Here is a 26,771-nt window from a genome sequence, read left to right on the forward strand (position 1 = left end):
AGTCCACTTGCATAAGCATACATATGCACCTGCATACACAAGTACAGTAGCAGACACATGAGCAAGCACCTAAATGACCACACATCACACACACACACACACACACACACACACACACACACACACACACACACACACACACACTTGTAAGGCTTGTTTCCCTAAATGATGCAATTGGAAAGTGCTGAAACCTTCAGAAATGAAACCTAATGGAGGCTCTAGGTCACTGAAGTTCTGTCCTTAAGGACACAGTAAAATCGTTGGCTTCTTATTCGTTTATCTGACCATGAGGTGAGAAGTTTCCCTGTGTGAAGCACTCCTGATGTGAAGTACTAATTTGCTGCAAGTATGAAAGCAATTGTTTCAATCAGTGGTTAAGCCGGGCATTGGTGGCGCATGCCTTTAATCCCAGCACTCTAATCCCAGCACTCAGGAGGCAGAGGCAGGGGGATCTCTGTGAGTTCGAGACCAGCCTGGTCTACAAGAGCTAGTTCAGGGTAGCCTCCAAAGCCATAGAGAAACCCTATCTCGAAAAAAACCAAAAAAAAAAAAAAATCAATCAGTGGTTAAAACTTCTACAACTGTGAGCCAAAATAAAGCTCCCTTTATAACTTAATTGTCTCTGTTACTTTTTATAGTATTGGAAAGCTGATTAATATCTATGCTTTCTACTTTTCATGTTTCTTCTCTCCATTTAAGATATATACATACATACCATACATTAATCTGTACATTAATGAAAATACATCTAAATACTGGAATATTTATTCCTTGAAGACATCCATATATATATATATATATATATATATATATATATATATATGACTAATATCATTCTCTAGAAATTCAAAATTTATTAAACAATAATATCAAGTATACAATCTTTTTAATAAGCCCATAACTGGTCTTATAGCTAGAAGACTGGTTAATGCTAGAACAAATGATAGCCACAATGGTTGTATATAAGATAAATGTCTGAAATAATCTCCAGTCATTTGAATATTTGGTCTCCTAGATGGTGGTGCTGTTTCAGAAATGTCTGGCTACAAACGTCTGGCATTGCTGAAGGAGGTGTATCACTGGTTTGCTCTCAACTTTAAAGCTTCATACCATTCTCAGTTTGTTCCGTTTCCTGCTCCAGGTTTGAGGATTCGAGCTCAGATTGGTGCTAGATCCACCATGCCTGCCTGCTACCATGCTTCCCCACCACAATGGTGATGGATGGACTCTAACCCTCTGGAACTGTAACCCCTAATAAACTTTTTTCTTCTATAAGTTGCCTAGGTCATGGTGTTTTATCATAGCAATAGAAAAATAACCTACACAACCCATACTGTAATTTGTCACTCCATCTCCTTATTGACAGTCCCCTTGCCTTCATTCCAGTAAGTGACATTTTATTAGTAAAAACATCCCTCAACTGAAGAATAGATAAAGAAAATGTGGTACATTTACACAATGGAATACTGCTTAGTGGAAAAAAAAAAAAAACAATGAAATCTTGAAATTCGCAGGCAAATGGATGGAAAAAGAAGAAACCATCCTGAGTGAGGTAACCAAGTCAGAAAAAGAAAAATATGAAATATACTCACTCATATATGGATTTTAGACAGAGCAAAGGATTACCAGCCTATAATCCACACCTCCAGAGAAGCTAGGAAACAAGGAGGAACCTAAGAGACATACATGTTCCTCCAGAGAAGGGGAAAGGGACAAGATCTCCTGAGAAAATTGGGAGTATGGAGGGAGCAGAGAGGGAGGGAGAAGGAAGAGGAGGGGGGAGGATAACATGAGGGATCAGAAAGATTGAGTTGGAGGGAGAATAGAGGAGAGCAAGAAAAGAGATACCGTAATAGAGGGAACCATTGTAGGTTTAAAGAGAAATCTGGCACTAGATAAATGTCCAGAGATCCACAATGTTGACCCCAACTAAGAATCTAAGCAATAGTGGAGAGGCTACCTTAAATACCCTTCCCCTATAATGAATTTGTTGACTACCTTAAATACTATCCTAGAACCTTCATCTAGTAGATGATGGAAGCAGAAGCAGAGATCCACAGGTAAGCGCTGAGCTGAACTCCTGGAATCTAGTTGTAGAGAGGGAGGAGTGATGAGCACAGGGGTCAAGACCATGCTGGGGAAACCCACAGAAAAAGCTTACCTGAGCAAGTGGGAGCTCACAGACACCAGTCATAAAGCTGGGGAACCAGCATTGAACTGAACCAGGCCCCCTGAATGTGGGTGTCAGTTAGGAGGCCTGGGCAGTCTATGGGGCCTCTGGCTGTGGAACCAGTATTTATCCCTAGTATACCAATGGACTTTGGGAACCCATTCCCCATGGAGGGATACTCTCTCAGCCTAGATACACAAGGGAGGGTCTAGGCCCTGCCCCAAAAGATGTGACAGACTTTGATTATCTCCCATGGAAGGCTTCACCCTCCCCAGGGAATGGATGTGGGGTGGGATGGGGAGGTTGGTAGGGGACATGGGAGGATGGGAGGGAGAGGGAACTGGACTGTCATGTAAAATAAGATTGTTTCTAAATTAAATAAAAATTAAAAAATATAAAAAAAATCCCACAGTGGAGGTCTGTATGATTTGATTCTCAAATGAATAGAGCCAGGTTGAACATTTTGACAAGGACATTACACAGATGATACTGTGTCTCTCTGTATGAAGCATTGGGAGGTACACATTTTCCGAGTTGCCCTTTACTGATGATGGAACTTTGATGGCTCAATTAAGGTGTTGTTTGTCATACACTCCCCTGTACAGATGTTATTTGCCCTTGGAAAGGAAGGACACAGATACTCATTCTGGTAACACATGAAATGCTTAAATTCACTAAGTTATCATGCTTAGCTCTTAACCTTGCTGTAGGTAAGCAGGTAAACTCACACCTCCAATTGGCTTGTCTCCAATCTGTTTAGTTAGATATTGTGGTAGTTTGAATGTAATTGCCCTCTAGAAGTTCATAATGAGTGACACTATTAGGGGGTGTGGCTTTGTTGCAATGATTATGGCCTTCTAGGAGGAAGTGTGTCACCCTGGGGATAGGCTTTTTCTTATACTCAAGCTACACCCACTGTCCCAATTCACTACCTGTTGACTGCAGATCAAGATACAGAAATTAGAGCTCCTTCTCCAGTGCCATGTCTGTCTGCATGCTGCCATGTCCCACTATAAAGATAATGGTGTAACCTCTGAAAATGTAACCTCCTCAAAATAAATTTTCTTTATAAGAGTTGCCATGGTCATAGTGTCTCTTCACAGCAATAGAAATCCTAACTAAGAATAAGTTTTAATACATTATCCATTATTTGTCTTCTGTAAGCTTTTCATATAAATTCGCCTCCAGGAAGATTTGGGTGGACAAATTAAAGGGGTTGGAGCTCTGGCAGAAACTGCTTATTACTTACATCTCTGTGTTGCTAGACTGCTCCTCAACACCAAGAACTGGAAGAGTGACTCAGATACTGAGAGAGCATTCTTATCTCATCAAAATAAATTTGTTTACTGAAGTTTAGTGAGTGGGCTTTGGGAAAGTGTGTTGTGCCTGTCAAGTGCTCCTGATGACACCTCTCTCTCAGTGATTCTCAAGATCAAGTGTCCTTGGGAGGCATTCTGATGTCATCTCAATCTAGATCTGTTTCTTCATGTGAGAACTCCCCTCAGTGTGTCCATCAGAGGTTTCAAGTCTGGTTCCCTAGCCATAGCTATTGGTTTCAGGGTAGAGGTATGACCCACATAGAGCCCATTAAGTACCTCAATTTTGTCCACATTGTTGACTCCTTGTCTAAAGGGAACATTGTAATCCCTTCCTCAGTCCTACAAAACATGAACCATCTCCTGTTGAAGTGGGAATAAGAGACCTACACATCAGATTTTGGCCACATCTTCTACCATGCATAGGAAGTGAATTTTTATGGTCAAGAATTAAATAAATGTGGAGAAATAGAAGCAAGAAATGGTAACAAAATATTCTGGAGGTATTCAGCTCTCTCACTTCATGTGATTTAAGTCTACCCTATCTTCTTGCTAACTGCATTTTCAATTCCTCACACAAATGCAAAAACACAAAGTATCTGCAAATGCTTAAAGTAAGCAAAATGACCCCCACTGAACATTTTAAAGAATTGTTTTTATTGGTTTTTTTAAGTATGTGTGTGTGTTCAGAGTGTTCTTAGAGGCCAGAAGAGGACATCAGAGCCTCTGGAGCTGGAGTTACCAACAGTTTTTAGCCACTCAACATATGTACTTGGAACCAAGCTCAAGTCCTCGGGAAAAGCGGTAAGTGCTCTTAACTAAGAAATCTCATCAGCTCCATCTTCATCAAATTTTTACACTTGAAATTGTATCCAAAATGGTCTTAACTCCCAAAGAAAACATTAGGATTCTAAATGATCTTCTAAGGTATTTATTTCTGATCTGTATTTACTTTCTAGCATGCTTGTTTAGAAATTCAGACATAAGGAAACAAAGTATAGACATCATAAAAATGTAAATAAATAACTTCTGGGAGCCTAGAGAGATGCCCCAGTGGTTAAGAGCAATCATGAGGATGAGAGTTTAGATCCTAGCACCAGAAAACAAGCCAGGCAACCAGAAATTGCCTATAAGCCCAATTCCAAGGGATCCATCATCTTCTGACTCCCATGCATATACATGTGTACACACACACACAGAGAGAGAGAGAGAGAGAGAGAGAGAGAGAGAGAGAGAGAGAGAGACTCAAACTTTCATGTGGACACATGAATAATTAAATCTTTTTAAAATTCCTTTATAGAAAAGTGGGCTATGTCATCTATCTTTTAACATAAATTCTGTACACTAAAGGTGTTTCCTTCTTTGGTCGTCCTAGGTCAACTTTCCTAGAGCTTCTTTGTCCATTCAGGTGTAAACATCCTTGGCTTTTGTCTGCATTAAAGTCACTGAGATCTACCTCATCTTGGAGATTTCATGATGAGAGAGGAAATAAAGGAACCCAGGTAAGCACCTTTTCCTCTTTTTTTCATCTACAGAGGCAGCTGGTCTCATTGAACATGTGCAGAGAAGGGTGGAGACAGTTAGGGCAGATGGCCTGTCAGAGGATATGGATGCCAAGCTATAAAAATCACACAGCATATTTTCTCATGGCAGGACTAATTCCTTGACTAGATCTATAACCTTTAGTTTTAGCAGCTCTGAACATTACTCTGTGGCTTCCAGGTAATTGTGGCTGCAACTGGAAAGGCCTTCCTGTCTGGCTTTCTCTCTCTTGATGGACACACACAAGGTTCTTTTAGGCAACCTCAAGATCATGGGGACAGGTGTTCATTTCACCTTTAGGACTGAGCTCTCCCTCAAGACTTCTCAGTTATTAGACAAAACTGGGCTAGGCCTACACAGGCTACCTATGTATCAGAATTCACCCTTGTCCTGAAATAACCCTGAAGTGACTGAGATACTGACATGTCAGTGACACTGACCCAGTACATGGATTTTGTAGTTTCAGACTACAGAGTGTGTAGTTAACAGACAAGGACAAACTCCAGGCAAATATATAAGAACTAAGTAAATCAACAAAGATTTCTGTTCTGAGAGAGTTCACCATGTATAGCCTTCTGAGAGATATATGTGGATAACAGTTATATTTATGGAAATACTATTTTTTGGTGGATAGGATAGGAAATTCTATAAGGTCTCCCTATTTCTGGTTTCAGTGAGATCAATGACTGGCCTAAAGTGAACCAGCTAGTGCATCTCCTAAGAATTGACTCAGACAGACTACATTTATTTTGATTAGCCCATTTTCTAACCCAATTTTCAGGGGAGAAAAAGTCAAGATAAATGAATGTGTATCGATGTTGAAATGAGTTACCACAAAAGATTGAGTTTATCTGCCCATCAGACAATGGATAGATAAAGTTCAGTACATATGCACAAGGAGTTATATCTGGCCATGAAGAAAGTTGTCTCATTTTTAGGAAAATTGATGAAGCTGGAGAATCATAGTGTTAAGTTAAACAAGCCAGACTCAGAATTGTAAATATCACAGCTGTCCTCTCAGATGCAGAATATAGATTGCTTTCCATGAGGTATTAGCTTCATTATTGAGCTTTGAACATCAGCTAACAGTTTGACATGTGTATATAGTACAACTGACCATACTTCCTGTCTACTTTCTCTTACTCTCCTCTAATCCCTACACCAAGCCATCACCTTCCCTCCCACCTCATCTCCATAACACTTTTATTCCTTTTTGTTTTGTTTTAGTGTCTGCTTTGCAACTCACCAAGTTAAACCATAGTCACCCCTGTTTACCCCCTGTTTACACGGGAGTGTGAAGCTACTCACTGCAGTGTGAATGACACAATAGTGGCTTCATTGCTGAAGACAATGACTTTCTTTTTCAGCCTTTGACTCCAATTTTCCCTGTGTGGAACAAGGGTCCTTGAGTTTCTCCCCTATCTAACCAGATTTATGTTCATGTCTTGCATAAGCAACTACATCTATTATGAGTTTGTAAGTGTTAGGGACACATCATGCCTATAACATGAAAGAAAATGGAGGATATTTTAAAAGAAGGAAACCAACAGGAGAAAGTGGGGAGGTCAGAAAGGAAGCCAGGACATCAGTATACTTGCTTGAACTTAGCCAAAAAATCAAGTTAGTATGGTCACACTATGACATTCAGGTGCAAAAATACTATAATGAAGCCCATGGTTTCATATAATGAATATATATTGATTAAGAAAACAGGGGAAAATCACTTATATCTGGGTAATGACCAGTCTCTGACTCTGGCTGCCAGTGAAAGGTAAGATTTGAGGACAGTACAGAAGTTTAAATAACTTGAGTGTTATTTGACAGGGTTTTTCATAATCACATAATTATAATAAGTACATTCTCAATAGGAAAGACATATTAAATAATGAAACATGGAAAAAGTCAATATATGTTTAGAGATACATATACATGCACACACAACCACACTTGAATTAATTTTCCTAAGTCTTCCCTTGTATTAACATGGTCCCCAAGAAACATACCTCTAAAAGGGAGGAAGAAGATATAGTCTCATTCTTCAAAAGAGATAGTATCCAAAGGGGTCAAGTGAGCCCCTGGAAAAATTGAGCCAGCAGTTAACAGATAGCTTAACTCTCTACTGATCACATATGCCTGTTTGCAAAGGCATGTCCATGGGCTGCACACCTCACAGGACAGCTATTAATGTTGCCCTGCACAATTGTAGAACACAATATCATGGTACAACACCAAAAAGATGGGCAGACCTAGACATGAAGCTGCAGATTCCTTTCTACAGTCCCTCAGCCTTGCCTTTGCCACAGACTGTTCTTTGATCTTCAGAACTATCAGCCTCTCCTTGTTCCTGTTGGGATGTGGATTCCAAACACATCTATGTCTTGGCATCTTAGGTAGCCATCCCCTACTGCTTTCCCCTCTGGGTGTGACCTGGATTATCTCAGATCTGTTTCTGAACTCACATTTTCCCTGCTTTCTAGGGGGATCCCAGCTCCCTGCCCTCCTTTCCAAATGTCTATCTGGGAATACGGTTGCCTCCTTCACTGACGGCTCTAGTTCTGTCCTACATAATGCAAGAGTCTGACTCCAGATGCCTGTGGCCTCTGTATCTTCAGGCCCCTCCCAAGACTATCTGTTGATACAGCTTTGGTATTTCCATTGCTGTCCTACCCAGCTCTCTCCCAAACATGGCCTCCTGCTGCATGGGTTCCAATATGTGTTCACACCTCCCTCTGCCTCTTCACTAATTTAGGTTTTTTTACATAACAAAAATAAGGACTAGGGTCATGAACAGCTCAAACATACACTCCTCAGATATATTTGAAGGAACACTCAGAGGACAGGGAAGATGGGTTGGGCTCTACATTCCAAACACCTACATGAAACTTAGTGATAAAACTTCAGAGCAGGCAGATAATCCATTGCATCAGAGACCTATCCCCAACACTCTCCCTGCTCTGTAACATGATGAAAGCAAAGGCAATAAACAAAGCTTTGGTGACAAGAAAACCTGCTGCCAGAGACAGCAGAACAGCAGCCACAAGACATGACAAAGGATAGGAGCTGGAGTCCCTGTTTAGTCTGCAAACAACTTTGAGGAAACACTGAACTCCTGTGCAGATCTCAGATTATTCAGTTGGGGATCCCTGTGCCCTGGAAAAGCCACCATCAATCACCCTTAACCTGTGCAGCTCATTTTTCTCACAGCAGCAAGTGTAAGTAAAAAATAAATCTTCCCTGAAGGCAAAGCTAATGGCCACCCATTAAAATGAGCCTGCTTGGCCTAAATATATAGCAAGCAGGGTGTATATAATTCTGCATGAAATGAAAACAATGTTTCTGAAACAGCCAGGGTGCAAGCAAAATCATTATTGGGTTGTATTTAATAATGGTAAATGGTAAATGTAGCTTAAGATTCCCGGAAGCCAATCTAAATTGGTAAGAAAAAAAAACATAAAATCAGGTTAAAGATTACTGATTTGTGTATGCTACATATTACTTCTGTTAGTAGCTGAATTTCAATAATGTACCAGGGCTTGGGAACTGGCAAGACATGAATCAAGAGAAATGGGGTGGGGAGAAACTGTAGCTGCAATGTCAAATACAGTGGCAAAAGAACCATTTGAGTTTTGTGACCAAGTGAAGTGAGTTGGTCCCCAATGTTTCTAAGAACCCTAGTATCCCACCATTATAGGGCCAGACACATTTGTTGAAGGTGCTCAAATTCAGATCCACAAGAAAATTTTGGAGGAACTGAGTATGTAGAGCCTCACAGGAAGGGAGGACACTAGCCTCCTATGATCTTTCTAATCTCATGCTCACTAGCTTTCTCTTGCTGTACTTTCTACTCAAGAACTGGAGAGCAGCATCCAACTGCCATGTGTGATGTTAGCCTTGATCTTTGTCCACATACTGTGACTTAGAATTCAAAACCAGGTTCTCCTTGATGTGAGATAATACAGTCAGAAGACCTTGGAAGATTGGTTTTAGTGTTAAGATGCCAGGTCCCAACACCAGAGGTCAACACTAGCTTCACATTTCATGCCTTCAGTAGATTAAATCCATAGACTGTAGGGGAAGCTATAGCCACGCCTTCTTAGGAGCTGGCTACAGGTGTGCCTGACCACGCTTGTGAGGGTGTGGTCAGAGTGACATAGTGTGACTGCGTTTGTGCTTTCAGTTTCTCTTTTGCTTCTTGCTGTACAGGCTGCTGCCACTGGCTGGCTAGGTCGCTCTGTAAGTAAGGCTTTTCCCTGTTAAATACCCTTATATTTCTATCTGACTCCGTATTGGTAATTTCCCAATTTCACAAAAGGTGAGTGCAAAGGAAAGAAGTTTGGTGAGTATCAGGGGCAGGACAGAGTGATGTTGAGATTGGTACAAAGGCCTGATGGTCACCAGAGCTCCAGCTCAACAGGACAGGGCCCAGAAGTGTATTGCTGTTGTCTGGTTTACTTACATATTTAAATTGGGACTTTGAAAAGGGTGGAGGGACTGTTAGTACCTCTGTAGTTTTTCAAGGAACCCGGATGTGTTCTACTGCAGTAAACAAACGGAAACCTTTGGCTCAGAGCCACATCCTGAATACCTGGTAGGGCCTAACTGCTAGCCTCCAAATCACTATGAAAGCAAACCTCTGGGCATGTCTGAACATGCAAGGGAGACTCTAGGTTGGGGTAACTGAGGTGCACAAACCCACCCAAAATGCGGATGATTCCGACTGTGGGCTAGAATCTGGGGCTGAATAAGAAGAGAGCTGAGCACCAACATTTACCTCTCTACTTCCTGACCACTGATGTAATGTGTCCAGCTGCCTATGTTCCTGCACCATGTCTTCCCCATCATGATAGACTATATATTCAACATATGACCCAAACTAAATCCTTCCTTCCTTCACTTGCTTTTCAGGTATTTTGCCACAGTAATGAAAAACTAAACTAATGCACATACACACTGATGAACACCATACACATAAGCCTTATGATATTCTGTCCTAATTCAAAGACTCATTAAATATTCACAAAGAGCCATTGTTCCTTTCCTAGCATATTTTCCTTTATCTCATTATACTTCATTCATATATTCATATGTATATACTATTTTGAGTATTTTAAAATTTCATTTACATTATAAAAATTGCTTCTTTTCACTACTGTTGTTAGCTGTAGCATGATTGCTTTACCTGATCAATATTTAACTAAACCTTTTCCTTAAGAAAGTCTTTATGGGATTTGAAAACACTGCCATAAAAAATTCTATGTGCTGCTCACAAGGGTCAGCATCTCCATGATCTAGCAGAGAATTCGGAGTTCTTCTCAGGCTATGTGGCATAGCACAGCTCATGTTGACTCAGTTGGGTGGGAGGAAGTTATCTGAATGCAGAGTCTTTCCTCTGGTCTGATCCATGGTTACTGTGATCTTCTGTAAAGGACTTATGTGTTTACCAACAGAAGTTACTTGCCAGGTCAAATAGAGGTGTCAGAGACAACGGGAACAATGAACTTTAATTTTCAAATAGAACAATGTCAGCCAGTACATAGAAGACAAGAAAGTATTGAAGATGATAGAGAAGTGTCAGGTTACAACTCATTAGGGGGACAAGAGCATTGAAGAAGGAACAAGTGAGACATTTCTCAGTAGCTTCCAATAGCATTCAATAGAGATGACACTCCATCATGCCTCCCACTATAAAGGAGACTGAAAACCATGAGCCAGAATAAATCCCTCCTTTCTTAATGTTCTTTTGTTGATGCTTTGTTACAGTGAAGAGAAAAGTCATTTATACACTTGTCCAAAAATGTTAAACTAGGATCAAAGTTCTACACCTGATTGGAATACAGCACTAAAACCAATGTTTTGAGTTGGTGCCTTCAGGTTAGTACAATGTAACACATGAAACTATAAATAATGAACAAAAAAGTGTTCTGACAAAGAAAACTTAGTCAAGAGGGACAATTATAGAAGATTTCAAATGAGAGTGGTGCAAGAAGGATCAAGAAGAACTGATACCTAAGATCCCACTGAGCTGCCAGAATGTTCAAATTCTAATGGGAAGCATCTTCCTGGCCACACTTGGGGCCAGACCAGCTGTAGAGCACTCAGCCTCCTGCCACACAGAAGGGACTCCGTTTTTGTTAGATAAAGCAATGATATGTCTCTCCCTGGGGAGAGTGAAGGTTTCAAACCAATTTCATCCAACTGTTCCCTCATAGAGTATCATGTAACTTAAGAGTCCATGCAGCTACCAAATTTAGGGGTATAAGAGTGAAAAAATATAAGGATAGTAAGGATAGGCACAAAATCAGACAATCTTAACACACACACACACACACACACACACACACACACACACACACACACACAGAGAGAGAAATGCATTTACTCACTTAGAACAAACAGCAGTAAGTACACTGTAAAAGGTTGACCAATGCTCATTAAACAGTAAGTATTATTAGACAAGTTGATGATCATTTCTACAGACATTAGACACAGGAGACCACATGTATCTCCTAAATAGATCATAGCTGAGGCCCTGGTATAGCCAAGTAGGATGGAAATGCAACATACAGCCTTTTCAGAATTTTACTGATAAATGATAGCCATAATAATACTAAGAACCATGATATGCAAGACATTTATGACAGATAAAATCTACAATCAGAAGCAGACATTCATCTAATATCATTAGTGTATAATACTCCCTTTGTGTAAGAAAATGTACAGGAATAGAAGTTGAAAGTGGGATGTGCTGAATTGAGAAAGTCTGAAAGCAAATCCTGATGGGCTCCTGGGTAATGAATGGAGGACAATGTTAAATCAGCTGGTAAACAAGGAGCTAAATGATTTGTGTTAACATGTATTTCCATTTGAATATATATACATATATGTACACACACACACACACACACACACACACACACACACACACACACATATATATATATATATATATATAATATATATATATTTTTTTTTTTTTTCAGCCTCACAGGAGCACTAGAAGTCAGTCATCTCCCCATGGAGGTAAAAATCATGTTCTCCAGCACAGAACTTCAAATCTTTCTACATAGGTATGAGAGTTTTGTTAAGTGGGAAAATGGATAGTGACAAGAGTAACTTTCATTTTAGTAGCAGCAGCAGTGTTGACAGCAGGAGCTCTGCTGTGCTCAGTGGCACTGTGAACTGTTTGCATGCAACTTGAACATCTTCCCTTCAAAACTTGCTTCATCCATTGTATACTTTTGGCTACTTTGTCAAAAATTGAATCAAAGACCCACACATAAATTCACACACCTATGGACACCTTTTTTTTTCAAAGAAGCCAAAACTATGCAAAGAGAAAAGAAAGCATCTTCAACAGATGGTGCTGGCATAATTGGATGCCATCACATACAAGAATGCAAATAGACCCATATGTATTGCTCTGGACAAAGCTCAAGATAATCTGAGGTCCAGTTACACTGAACCTCATAGAAGAGAAAGTGGGGAAATAAGCAGTTACAATGAACCTCATAGAAGAGAAAGTGGGGAAATAAGCAGTTACAATGAACCTCATAGAAGAGAAAGTGGGGAATAACCTTGAACACATTGACACAAGAAACAACTGAACCTCATAGAAGAGAAAGTGGGGAAATAAGCAGTTACATTGAACCTCATAGAAGAGAAAGTGGGGAATAACCTTGAACACATTGACACAAGAAACAACTTCCAGAATAGAACACCAGTAGCACAGAAACTGAGATTGATAATAAATGGGACCTCATGAAACTGAAAAGTTTCTGTAAGGCAAACAATAGGACAAAACATCAGCCTACAGAATGGGAAAAGATCTTCACTGACCCCACATCCAACAGAGGACTAATATCCAAAATATCTAAAGAATTCAAGTAACTAGACATCAAAAAACCCCAAATAATCCTATTAAAAATGGAGTACAGAACTAACCAGAGAAGTCACAACAGAAGAATCTCAAATGGCAGAGAAACAAATAAATGTTCATTCTTAGCCACAAGGGAAATGAAAATCAAAATTACTCTGAGATTCTATCTTCTACCTGTCAGAATGGCTAAGATCTAAAACAAAAATGACTGCTCATGCTGGAGAGGATGGGGAGTCATGGGAATACTCCTCCATTGCTGGTGGGAGTGCAAACTTGTACAGCCACTTTGGAAATCAATATGGTGGTTTATAAGAAAATAGGGAATCAATCTACCTTAAGACCCAGCGATGCCCCTCATGGGCAAATACCCAAAGGATACCACAAGGAAACTTGCTCAACTACATTCATAGCAGCTTTATTTTTAATAGCCAGAACATAGAAACAACCTAGATGCCCCTCAACTGAAGAATGGATAGAGAAAATGTGGTATCATTACACAATGGAGTATTACACACCTGTTAAAAAACAAGGACACCAGGAAATTTGAAGGCAAATGAATGGAACTAGGAAAAAATCATTCTGAGTGAGGTAACCCAGACTGAGAAAGTGAAAAATGGTATCTACTCACTCCAATGTGGATATTAGCTATAAAATAAAGTATATGCTACAATGCATAGACCCAAATAGACTAGGTAACAAGGAGTGTCCATGGGGGGATGCCTGCTCTCCCTGGAAAAGAGAAATAGATTTTGTGACTGGACTCTGGGGGTGGGTGGGAATGGGAACATGAACGATCAGCTTGGGGGATGAAGAGGGAAAATACTGAAAGAGATTATTGGAAAAAGTTGGGGCATCTTGGGGCTAGGCAAAAACATGTTTCAAGGGAAACAGCCAGAAATCTACAAGGATAATCCCAGATAAGATTCCTAGAAATAGTGGATATGTAGCCTGAACTGGCCATCTCCTGTGACCAGGCAAGACTTCCAGTTGAGATACTGGGATACCAACCCAGCCACATACCCCTTGACCTACAGTCTGTCCTACCTATGGGATGTGCTGGGATAAGGGTGGCCTTGAGATTTAGAAAGTGGTCTACCAATGACTATTCTAGCAAAAAACCCATGCCAGTAAAGTAAGCTCACCCCTGACACTGCCTGGAGCACAAGGACCCACAGGCTGGATGACCCAGAGACCTAGAATAGAATCACACATGAGTGGAGGGAAAAAAGTTAATGTAATCATGCCTCATGATATTCTGCTATACTCCTAAATTGGTACCTAGCCCAATTGTCATCAGAGAGGCTTCATCCAGTAAGTGGTGGAAACAAATGTAGATCCACAGCCAAACATAAGGCAAAGCTCAGGAAATCATGCAGAAGAGGGGGGAGAAAATATTGTAGGAAGAAAGGAGTCAAAAACACCAAAAGAAAACTCACAAAATCAACTAAGCTGAGCTCACAGGGGTCACAGAGACTGAACCAACAACCAGGGAGCTTGCATGGGAATCATCTAGGCACTCTGCATATGTGTTACAGTTGTGTAGCTTGGTCTTCTTGTTAATCTCCTAACAGTGGGAACACAGGCTATCTCCAACTCTTTTACTGGCTTTTGGACCCTATTCCTCATATTGGGTCACCTTGCCCAGCCTTAATACATGGGGAGATGCTTAGTCTTACTGCACTTGATGTGCCATGCTTTGTTGATATCCATGGGAGACCTGCCTTTCCTAAACAGGAGTGGGGGAAAGGACTGGGAGGAGAGGAGGGAGGGGAAACAGACTGGGATGTAAAATAAATTAATAAAAATTTTAAAATTGCCTCATCAGGAAAAATCCTATTTAGAATTTTAAATTGCTTTCTCTTGCCAAGTATAGAAGTTCTGTTCTCTTTCAACTACAGTCTAGAAGATTACAAGCAATCTACAAATCACTCTGACCTGACTGGGAAAATTCTAGAAAGACTTTAGCAAGAACTCCCCCAAACATTAGTGAGAAAAGAATCCCAATACAGTGAACTCCACTTCATCGTAAAGCCAATGAAGTGAGAGAAACAAGAGCCAATGTGGTGGTTCCTGCCTCTGATGCCCCTACTCATGAGGCTGAGACATGAGAAAAGCTGAAAGTTTGTGGCCAGCCTGGGCTACATAACTGAGTTCCAGGTCATCCAAGGCTACAGTGTGAGATCCTATCTCACAATAATTAGTGGGCAGGGAGGGAGGGATGAAATCAAGGGAGGAATGGAGGGGAAAAGGGAGGAACAGAGTTGCACAGGCTATATTGAGAAAGTGCCTGGATCACGAAGAGGTAAACATTTTCCATACTTCAGAAACAGTCACAGATTGTGGAAGATCAAATTTTCTCTCTTTTTCCTGCTTTATTACTTATGAGGACAAGAAATAATGGTCTGCTCCAGCCATGTTAGGCTCTTTTTTTTTTTTCAGGAGAGAATATTTTAGGAAGACTATTGAGTCTTGTTAAGCTCTTTCTAACACTCAATCCTAAGAGTCTCTGAACTCAAATCCAGAGGGATTCTCATCCCACTTTTTCTTACCTTTTCTCTGTGGATTGCAGATGTTTTCACATCATCGAAATTAAAAGCCCTACTATCTCCATTAATTTCCAGTGACATTTGAAACTTCGTATTCTTGGTGGCATGTCTCAGGACCTTGGTAACTAACGTTCATTATTTTGAATGCAGGCAATATTGACTCACTATGTTAACATTTGAAATTTGAAAATTGTTACTTGTGGGCCTTTTTCCTTTTTCAAAACATTAAGTATCTCTAACAGTACCTAAAGTGTTTTGAAAGTAATATACTCTTCTTTTCCTAGAACATGCATAATTTATTTGAAGTTACATGCCCAAGGAAACATGGGGAGACTAAAGGGAACCCCTGAAGTTTAAATTAATGTTCTTCTACTTGTAGCTAATTGCCTACCAGGAGCCAATTGAGCCAAAAGCATTTATTTTAAACTGAAAAATTTTTTTGAAAACAGGAGTCACAAATGGTATTTTTGTTGAAGACCTACCATAGGTTTGCATTTTTAAGGTGATAAGTAGCCTTATAGAATAATTAATACAAACTCAACTGAACCATTTATTTACACCTACATAGGATAAGGCCAAACCAATAATTTGACTTCCTTCTTCATTGACTGGTAGTTTTAATTGCATGGATCAGATTGTGTAATGTTCTAGTTTTCTTTCTGTTGCTTTGATAAAATATTCTAACCAAAAGCAATTTAGGAGAGAGAAATATTTGTTTAGCTCACACTTCCAGGTCACCCTTTATCACTGAAAGAAGTCAGGACAGGAACTCAAGCAGGAAGCTCAAGAAGAAACCATGAGGAATGCTACTTTCTAGCTCACTCATAGGCTCATGTTTGGCTAGCCTGTGTTATGCATCCTAGCACCTCCTGCTTAGGGAATGATACTGCCCAGAGATAAGTTCTCTGGCATCAATTTACAATCAGGACAACACTCCATAGACATACCCAGATGCCACTCTGTTCTAAGTAATTCATTATTGATGTTTCTCTTCTCAGATGACTCTAGGCTGTGTGAAATTAACAATTAAGGCAATCCAGAACATATGGTATTGCATCTGCCAGCATCGTGCCTGTAGCTTTCCAACCTGAACAACATAAACTCCTATATGTGCTTTCTCCCTCCTCTGAGAGAGCAATGAGTGGTAATATGAAAGTTTCCTTTTTTTCTCTCTCTCCTAGACCTTCATCCTAAAATGTAGGAAAGACTTTCTAAAGGGGAGAAGTCCAACTCCAGGCACATGAGAGAAAGATTTAATGTTAACTAGCAAGAGTTGCTATAAAATATGCCTCTAAGTTATAATTGCCTTCAGAGCTGGGACCATTTCTTATTCATATCTGTTCAGCACCTGATACAGTGTTCAGAGTGTTCTTATAGAACTGGCAAAGAAAAAAATGAATGAGAAAATGATAAACTAATTAAGTAGTCCCTTTCTCTTGGTTCTGCTAAAACTGTCTCAATTCTTCAAAGAGAAAGTAGAAAAAGAGAAAATTTGTGCAGCTCTAATATACTGGGTAGGAATTATATGCTTATTCTATTTTATTACCTCATAATCTACCAAGCACCAAATTAAGAAGTAGGGACTTCGAGTATTCTATGATGGAGTTGGAGAGATAGCTCAGAATTTATGAGCATTTACTGCTCTTGCAGAATACCTGAGTACAGTTCACAACATACCATCCACAGCTCCAGAACCAGGGTATTCAATGCCCTCTTCTGGCTTCCTCATGTACCAGGCAAACCTATGATGTACATATATTCATGCAGGCAAAGCACCCATACAATTAAGATAAAATATATCTAAAACCCCAAAAGTGTTTTATGGAGCCACATAGTTACTACACAATGGGATTAGGTTTTGAAATGCATGCTGTCTGGTGTCTATCAAACATCTAATCACTTTACACAATTACTTTGTATTCTATGTGCTCACAGTAAAATGCTACATTTTTAAGGATGGAATTTGTAGCATTTTTACTGTGAGAACATAGAACTGAAGGGAGTGGCTCAGTTGGTAAGAATAGTTGTATTTATGCATGAAGACTTAATTTGATAGGCCCAGAACCCATACTGGGCTGTATGTGACATGTGGAGCATGTACCTGTAACTCTAGTGTTACTGGGGCAGGGAGCGGAGAGTCACTAGGGTTTTCTGGCTGCCAGACCAATCCCACATTCAGGGACAGACTGTGTCTTAAGGAAGTAAAGTGGAGAGTAATAAGACAATGCCTCTGACATCCTCCTCTGGCCTCCATGCACACCTATAAGACAGGTATACCAGCACACACATGTGCATATGCATCATACAAATACAATGCAAACATTCATGCCCAAAATGTCTTTTAAAAGGAAATGCATGTATCTTTAAATGTTCTTGGAGACATTTATAATCACAGAAGAGCAGAATCATAGTAATCATAGAAGGGCAGAATGGGAGGAAGAAAGAGTACAATATTCCATAAGTACTGAGCTCCTTACAGGCATTAAGCTGGCAGGCTGTGGTTCAAAACTGAAATTCCATTGCCACAAAAGAGTCATCGAGGCCAGCAGTCAAATCATTTGTCCCAACGTTGGGGAAGGAAATGTATTTGTCTTATGACTGGTTTTGCTTTTTATTCACCACACATGTTCCTAAGTATGAAACCTAGGCCCTCAGAATGTGTGACAATTGTGTAGCTTAGTCTTTTTGTAAGGCTCCTAGCAATGAGATCAGGACCTTTCCCTGGCACTTAGCTGGCTTTTGAGAATCTGTTCCTCATGCTGAATTGCCTCACCCAGCCTTGATGCAGGAGGAAGAGCTTGGTCCTGCCTCAACTTGATGTGCCATGCTTTCTTCAAGCAGCCCAACCCTGGATCTCCTTTTTGCTGGTGACCACGGGGTAATGAATATGAAAAGAGACTTCTTTCACTGCCAGTAAGTAAGGTCAAGGGTTACATGGACCCATATATTAATATGATTCACTACTGATTAGATCCAGAATGAGACTTAGAACTTATTCGTCCATCCACTAGTCCCTGTGCATACCTGGGGAAGGTAGATCAGTAGCCACAGCTGGACTGTGTGTCCTCATTTCTCCATGCTATGCCACATGGTACTGGGAATTCAGCATTGGCTTACTATTGTAAATGGATGATATCTGAAATTTTAATAATCTTGCTCATAAACATGGAAGAAAGTAAAATCATATCCCACAAACATTACTTACACATCATCTATGTGGATGTATGCATTTTCCAGGATGATGAATAGATGTATCTATGTGTCTGTATGCATGTGTATCTGTGTCTGTGGGCATATATATGTAAATATATACATATATAAATAGACTGTTTTATTGTACACATTTACCTTGCCATATATCACACATATCAGATGATCCAGCAATACTGTTAAAATTCAATGGGTGCTGCTTACTAAGTGGAATCAGTGTAGAAGATACATAAGCAAAGATAACTAAAGAAGATGTCATGAATCTGAGAGGGAGTGGCTAAGTCCCTAGGAAGAGTTGGACAGAGGAATGGGAGAGTACTGCCAGATGAGTGAGAACAGACTAAGTAGTATTCCTGTCTTCTTCAACTTGCTTTCTAATGCCACTGTGACTACAAAGAACCTCTGAGGTTTATCTAGAACAGTATTTTCAGATCACAAGCCTCAGCCTTCCACAATACATTTATTTATGTATATGTACTTGTTTGTTTGTTTCTTTCTTGGAACCCAAACCCAACAATCCAACCATGTTAGGCAAATGCTCTACCACTAAGTCTTTAATTTTGTTTTAGAAGTAAAAGAAATAGAAAAACAAATATCAAGCATATCCCACGAAGGAAATGCAGGATTTAATTATGAACATATACTTTGAATCAGGTGCACATGTTTTCTCATGTCGTAGATAAACACTTTTTAATTAGAAGCAATTCATCTATAGCAAGAAGCCATTAGAGCATCAGGGTTTTCAGCTACCCCTATAATTCCTCCATGCATAGAAAGAAAAAGTTTGATGGATAAACCCATCATGGCAAGAATTCTCCCCAAGCCTCAGTGCCTGCAGTGGCTGGCTGCCACATCTGTTGGAGGAAGCAAGCCTTTGACAGACAGATGCCTAGCTGCCTGCTGCTGGCTTCTCACAGGTATAAATGAACAGCCTGACTTATTTTAATCATAAACCTAGGCATGTTTCAGGAATAATGAATCTTCTGATTAGAGACTGCAAAGTTCAAAGACTCATTTTGGCTGCAGGAAATAAAAAGATTTGGAATTAGAGGCTAAGAAACTAAAGCAGGTGAAATGTGGGTGGCTTAAAGAGTTGCTGAAAGCCAGCTGTGCCTTATAAGAAACCTCCAAGGGAGACCATCAGAGAAAGAGATGTGCATTGGACCCACTCCGTAGCCTTTGGGAAGAATCCATCAATTTCAGGGCATGAAAAAAGTTCCTCCCTTGACTTTGGAAAGTTGACAACTTCAATAAAGCTGACTTAATAACATCCAAAGTGGACTTTAAGATGGAATATTCATTCATTAACATAATCCACAGCTCAAAAGTGCAGTTTTCCATGGGTAGAGTTTGAAGTGTATATGGAGAAATAATCTGAGATTCCTGAGCCAGTCCTTTGGAGAATACTGTTTCTTGTGAATATCATCATTGATGTTTATCTGTTTAAGTCAGGAGTTATATCTTTGATAAAGCCTTATAGAATATATTGATTTTTCTATGGCAAGTAGAAGCTCTTGTGCAACATATTTCCCCAGACTATACTGTATAGTATTGAGTATAACATGGTACTTCAAAGTATATTGTTCAAGAGGCTAGAGAGGAAGAAAAGAGTATTGGCACTTATAGAATGAAAACTAAGTGCTGGGCCCTTACACACACTGCCATGTCCATAGTCATGCTGAAAAGAATGAAGAAACAATTGCTTAAAAACAATAAAGGAGTTCAGCCATCAGGTTGGCTCAGCAGGTAAGAGCATCTTCCACAGAAAACCAACAGCCAACATCAAACTAAATGGAGAGAAACTCAAGGAGATTCTTCTAAAGTCAGAAACAAGACAAGGCTGTCCACTCTCTCCATACCTCTTCAATATTTTCCTTGAATTTCTAGCTAGAGCAATAAGACAACACAAGGAGATCAAGGGGATACAAATTGGAAAGGAAGAAGACAAGCTTTCACTATTTGCAGATGATATGATAATCTACATAAGTGACCGGAAAAGCTCTACCAGGGAACTCCTACCAGGGAACTCCTACAGCTGGTAAATACTTTCATCAAAGTGGCAGAATACAAGATTAACTCAAAAAAATCAGTAGACCTACTATATACAGATAGGTATGTTCTCCACACAAATAAATAGCAGATATAAAACATTAAGCATGAAGAAATTGAGGTCAGTAACATTCAGCTATGCACACAGGGTGGAACCTACAGACCTAAAGCCAAGATGTGGTCAGAGAAGCTCACTCAGCACAGCATCTGGCAGCTTCAGCCAGTTGATGACCACCAGCTCAAATGAAGAAAACAAGCTGTAGTTGACAAATTACAGTCTACGGCCTCCAAGGACACTCCTGGACTGGGTTTTCTATACTGCCTACCTATACCCTTTCAACTAAGAGTTCGTCCATAATGTATTCATAAAGTCCAAACCCTGATTTCTAAAAGGGCCTGGGTTTTATTCTCACAACTTGTATGGGTTCTCAGCCTTCCTTATTATATGAGATCACCAAATGTCATAAGTTCTGTAGATGAGAACTATAAATAATGGGAATTACACCTGAATATTAACAAGCACATAATACAGGGTGAAGCCAAACTAACAGAGGGAAACCATTTCCTCCTCCAAGATCACAGATACAAAAATTAAGTTGCCATAGAAAATGTGACTCCAACCACCAAATCATGGAAAGGACCAGCAAGATGATTCAGTGGACAAAGGCTTCTTTCTGTAAATCCCCAGAACCCACATAGTGGAAAAAGAATAAGGATTATTGCTATCTGGCCTCAGACCTACACACACACAGAGAGAGAGAGAGAGAGACACAGAGACACAGAGACACAGACACACACACAGACACACACAGAGACACACACACACACACATGCATACACACACACTGAAAAAAAATATAAGCACAAGAAAGCTGCTGTGCATAAAGAGATAAAAATTGCACTTTAATATTTACAAAACAGAAAAGTACAATTTTCAGCATGAATACATATTTTTGGAAACAAGATTTTAAAAAATCAGTTTGCTGTAGCACACTGAGGCCTCTCCCTTCAGAAGACACCCCTATCCTCCAAAAGTGTAGTCTTACCAATGCATCTCAAGAGCAAAAAGTCTCTGGACTCTTTGACCTTCTTGGGTTTCTCAGTGTCTCACATTGCTCCTGTTCCTAGGCTTCTGCTCATTTTTTTCCCTAGGGACTAGGACAGTCTGCCCAGCTGCCTCCTTCCTTTCTCTGCTGCTCACCACACTTCTCCCTATTAGGACCACCAGGAGCTCTTCTTAGGCTACACTCCTGCATGCATGCTCTGTAAACTATCACAGGTCCTACCTAGTGAGAAAGTTTACCCACACTTTGATGCATGATCATTCTTGCTCAGCTACAGAGGCCCCTACATCAATCCACAGGAGATAGCACATAGCAGGACAAGAGAATATCCTCATGGGGCAGGAGGATACTTGGAAATTTGATCTACAAAGTAAGACCCCAAAAAAGAGAGAGGAAAAGAGTGAGAAAATGAGGGAGGGAAGCACAGAGAGAGGGAAGAACAGAGGGAGGGAGGAACAGAGAGAAGGAGGGAGGCAGGGAGGGAGGGAGGGAGGGAGGGAGGGAGAGAGGGAGGAGAAGGAAGTGAAGAAAAGAGAGAAGGTGAGAAAAGAAAGAAAGGAAGGGAGAGATAGGAAGGAAGAAAAAAAGAGAATGGAAGGAGATAGGGGAAGGGGCACAAGAGAAAAGAGAAGGGAAAGGAAAAGAATGGGATGTGAAGAAGAGGTAAGAAGAGGGAAAAGACAGCCTATTAGTACAACATGGAGACTACCATATCTTTGATCCCTGGTCACTGTTCTTCAGCTACAGAGGCACCTACATCAATTCACAGGTGTTAGCACATATCAGGACAAGAGAAAATCCACATGGGACAGTCAGAAGCTGTCCTGGCCAACAGGACCCATCAACCCATCCAAGAGCACAATTCGGTCTTTACAACCAAAGTGCCTCTTCCAAGGCACATAAGCCAAGCTATGGAGGCTCCATCAGATGCTTAAGGTGCTGAACTGAATAAAAAATAAATAAAAGGAAGTAAGCCGAGTACTAATCTCTCTATCTCCTCTGTGTGTGTGTCTGTCTATAGATAGGTAGCTGATAGCTAAATATGTGGATTCAGATATAGATGGACAGAGACATTGATATAGATAAAGATAGAGAGATATATCCTGACTAACTGAAATTGTGAGGGCTGCCTCATGATCTTGGTGGCATGCCTGCTCAGCCATGATGAACTACATTCCTTCAAAAACCAAAATAAATTCTTTATCCTTTAAGGTGGTTCTTGTAAGGTATTTTGGTACAGCAAAGAGCAAAGTACACTCTGGTATAAAATCAGATATGACCAAATCTGTCCAAATGTGTGGTTAACAGCCCAAAGCTGAGTGTACACAATTTAGCTATTAAAGAAAAAAGTTAGTGACCTTAATCTAAAAATCCTAAATATTTCAAATTCCAAAAGTTTCTGAGAACCAACATGACACCCATGTGGCAAAACTGCAGGATTGACTTCATGTGACAGGTCACAGCCAAAAGACAGATTGTCTTAAAAATACTGAATAAAGTTACTTTCAGGGCATGAGTAATACATAAATATGAAACAAACTTGGTTTTTAGACTTTTTAGTCTCATCCCCAAGATAGGTGCCTGACAGAGTGGTTTACATAAGATGTCCTCCATAATCTGGGACTAATTTCAATGTTTGGCCACTAGTTGATGACACTGTTTCAGATGTGCAGGCTCGATGGAGGAAGTGTGGCACTGGGGGTAGGTTTTGGCTTGCACCATTTCCAGTCCATTTTGTGCTTCCAACTGTTTGCTGTTAAAGACATGATCCCTCTCTGTTCTTCTCCCAAGTCAACCTTCCCGATTCCTCATCTTCTCCTCCCCTTCCCTTCATCCTCTCCTCTTCATCCTCCCTCCCTCTCTCTCCCTCATGCTCCCAATTTACTCAGGAGATTTTGTCCCTTTCCTCTTCTGGGGGGTCCATGTATATCTCTGAGAAGGACAGCAAGGAAAGAGATACCTTGATAGAGGGAGCCCTTCTGGGCTTAATGAGAAACCTGGCACTAGGGAAATTCCTAAGAATCCACAAGGATGACCCCAACGAAGAATCTAAGCAATAGTAGAGAGGCTACCTTAAATGCCCTTCTCCTATAATTGGTGGCTACATTAAATGCTATCATAGAGCCTTCATCCAGTAGCTAATGGAAGCAGAAACAGATTCACAGCTAAGCACTAAGTCAAACTCCAGTTGTAGAGAAGGAGAAGTGATGAGCAAAGGGGTCAAGACCATGGTGGGGAAACACACAGAAACAGCTGACCTGAGCAAGTGGGAGCTCACAGACTCCAGACTGACAGCTAAGATGAAACTAGGCCCCCCCTGAATGTGGGTGCCAGTTGGCAGGCTTGGGCATTCTATGGGGCTGCTAGCAATGGAACCAGTATTTATCTCTAGTGCATGAACACAAGATTTTGGAGTCCATTCCTTATGGAGAGATACTCTCTCAGCCTAGATTCAGGGGGCAGGGCCTCAGCCCTGCCCCAAATGATGTGATACACTTTTGATGATCCCCCATGGGAGGCTTCACCCTCTCTGAAGAATGGATGGGAGGGTGGGAGAGGGAGATGGTACAGAGAATGGGAGGACAGGAGAGGGAACTAGGATTGGTTGTAAAATAATATTGTTTTTAACTTAAATAAAATATTAATTAAAAAAGACATGAGCCCTCAGGTCTGCTCAGCCAACATGCCTGCCACTTGCTGCCATTTCTTGTCATGATGGACTCTTAATACCATAAGTGAATAAACCATTTTTCTGTAGGTTGCCTTGGTCATGGTTTTTTATCAGAACAATAGAAAACTAACAGATAAGAAAGGATTCCAAAGTAGTAAGGAATCTGGACTCAAAACAGCTCTGATCCCAGGCTCAAGATGAGAAAGGAGAAGACTTGTACTTGATGGCCCAATGTGTCCTGCAGCTTTCAGCATCCCATTTCATTAGTAGCATGAATCATAAACTTAGGATGAGAGATACTCGGGATGGTTAGCATTTCTAACTTAAATGCTACTTTATTCAGATAGATACAGCAATCAATTTGAAGCTGTGTCCTTGAATAACCAACTAGTCCCTTCATCATGGTTCTCTTCCAATCTCCACAGAAATTAGCCCTTTGTGTATCCTAATAAGAACATTCACGAAACTATCGTACTTACACAACTTGAATAATGTCAAACAATTAACAGTTAACTTAATACCCACCATTGATAATAGGCAATCTCAGAAAATGGATTTTATGTTTAATCAGGGACTCAATGGAATATTCTTTGCCTCAAATGAACCAAAAGCAAAAGAAGAAAGTAAATTTAAAAAGAAATCAACAGTCTCACCTCATGTCTTAGACTTTCACAGCTATTGGAAGTGTATTTTTAATACCCAAAGTTCACTCTCTCCTATTGGTTCATGGTCTGTGAGATGCCCATCACTTGTTCTCTCTTGCCCCCAACCAAACATCCTGTGGAAGTATGGAAGAAATTTAAGTATGTGTTTGTACTTTTTCTGACCTATAGAAAGTTATTAATTTAATCTCAAATGCTGAATATGCTACCAAGGAGAAAATAAACACAATGTGAATAATCTACATGGACCCCAATAAAACTGTTTGATCACAGTAGCCCTTAAGTGTCCCTATTCATGATCTAAATGAACCAAAACACTACCTTTTAAATTTTTACATTAATTCAGCCAACTCAAGATAACAACTCAAAAAGTTGTACTTCATTGCTGAGCATATGAGCAAATGGCATGTCCAGTATTGGTATTTCTATGAGGTATTAACCTGGGTATGTTTTCATTATTTCTTCCTACTTCAGGGCAAGCAATATGGTACCTGAAATTACTTTAAATGTGTATTTCTGGCAGGAAAATCAACAATAAATAAATTATCAATGAACTATTTTAGTTTCAGTTTTCCTGTCAATATGTCACTTCCTGGCTTCTGGCCTAATCTTCATGCACCCAACTTTCTTCACAGCTTCTAGGACTCATGAGTAATGACAGGCAAAGAAGAAGGGAACAAAAGTCTGGAATAAAAGGAGACTGAGGATGAGGAACAAAAGAAAGAGGAGGAGGTAAAAGAAAAGGAAGACTTGGACTTGATAGTTCAATGTGCCCTGTAGCTTTCAGCAGCCCATTTCATTTTAAGTGTGGCATGAATCATAAAGCATTTCAAGTGCTACCTGTCTCAATGCTTTAAATTTCCCCTCTTTTTATTCACAGAAATCAGAGAAATAAGACAAAGCCATTCTAAAAAGAGAACATCTTAAATCCCATTGCAAAGTTTCAATATTTCTATGGCTCAATGGAAGCAGAGACCACAAATAAAGTCATTCTGACAGTAGAATTTTGCCTTCTTGTTCATAGGCTGCAATCTCATTCCAGGCTTTGTATAAACAAAGCCTTCTATGTCCAGCATCATCTTCCCAGCCAGGGATTGTAATATTCTACACATATGGTCACACAGAAACATCACTGACAACTGCAACATATTTTTTTGTTGAGTCATGAGGTAGTGTGGCATTCCCCCTTGGGGAATCTTCCATGATTTAGTGATTGCCTGGTTAACCTGATCTTGGTGTGGACTCTTCTGGCTCAGGTATTCCTCAGAGCCCTTTAGTTGAATAAATGAAGTCAGATCTGAAAAGAGACATAGACTAGCCACTAGAAGAACCTGGTGTGGGTCAGTGAGATAAGAGGTATTCAACAGCCACCTTAAATGTGTTAAGTGAGTCACCAATAAGACAGATACCCCAAATTTATACCACCTACAGTGCAGTTATGAAATGTAGAAGGTAAGTTGCTATTTCACAGACATGAAAGTTTATTAAGTCATGGAACATTGAATTACCTTGATAAATGTCTGTTATAAACTGACTTCGTTTAATGTGCACTGACTATATTAGATATAAGCAATATAATATCATTAATTTCCATAATGCTTTTGAAAAGAGAGAATTCATGGCAGAAGTCCAGTGTGAAGAGTTGGGTTTTATTTTAAAAGGCAT

Source organism: Cricetulus griseus, chromosome 3 (assembly GCF_003668045.3).
Source record: "Cricetulus griseus strain 17A/GY chromosome 3, alternate assembly CriGri-PICRH-1.0, whole genome shotgun sequence".
Lineage (NCBI taxonomy): Eukaryota > Metazoa > Chordata > Mammalia > Rodentia > Cricetidae > Cricetulus > Cricetulus griseus.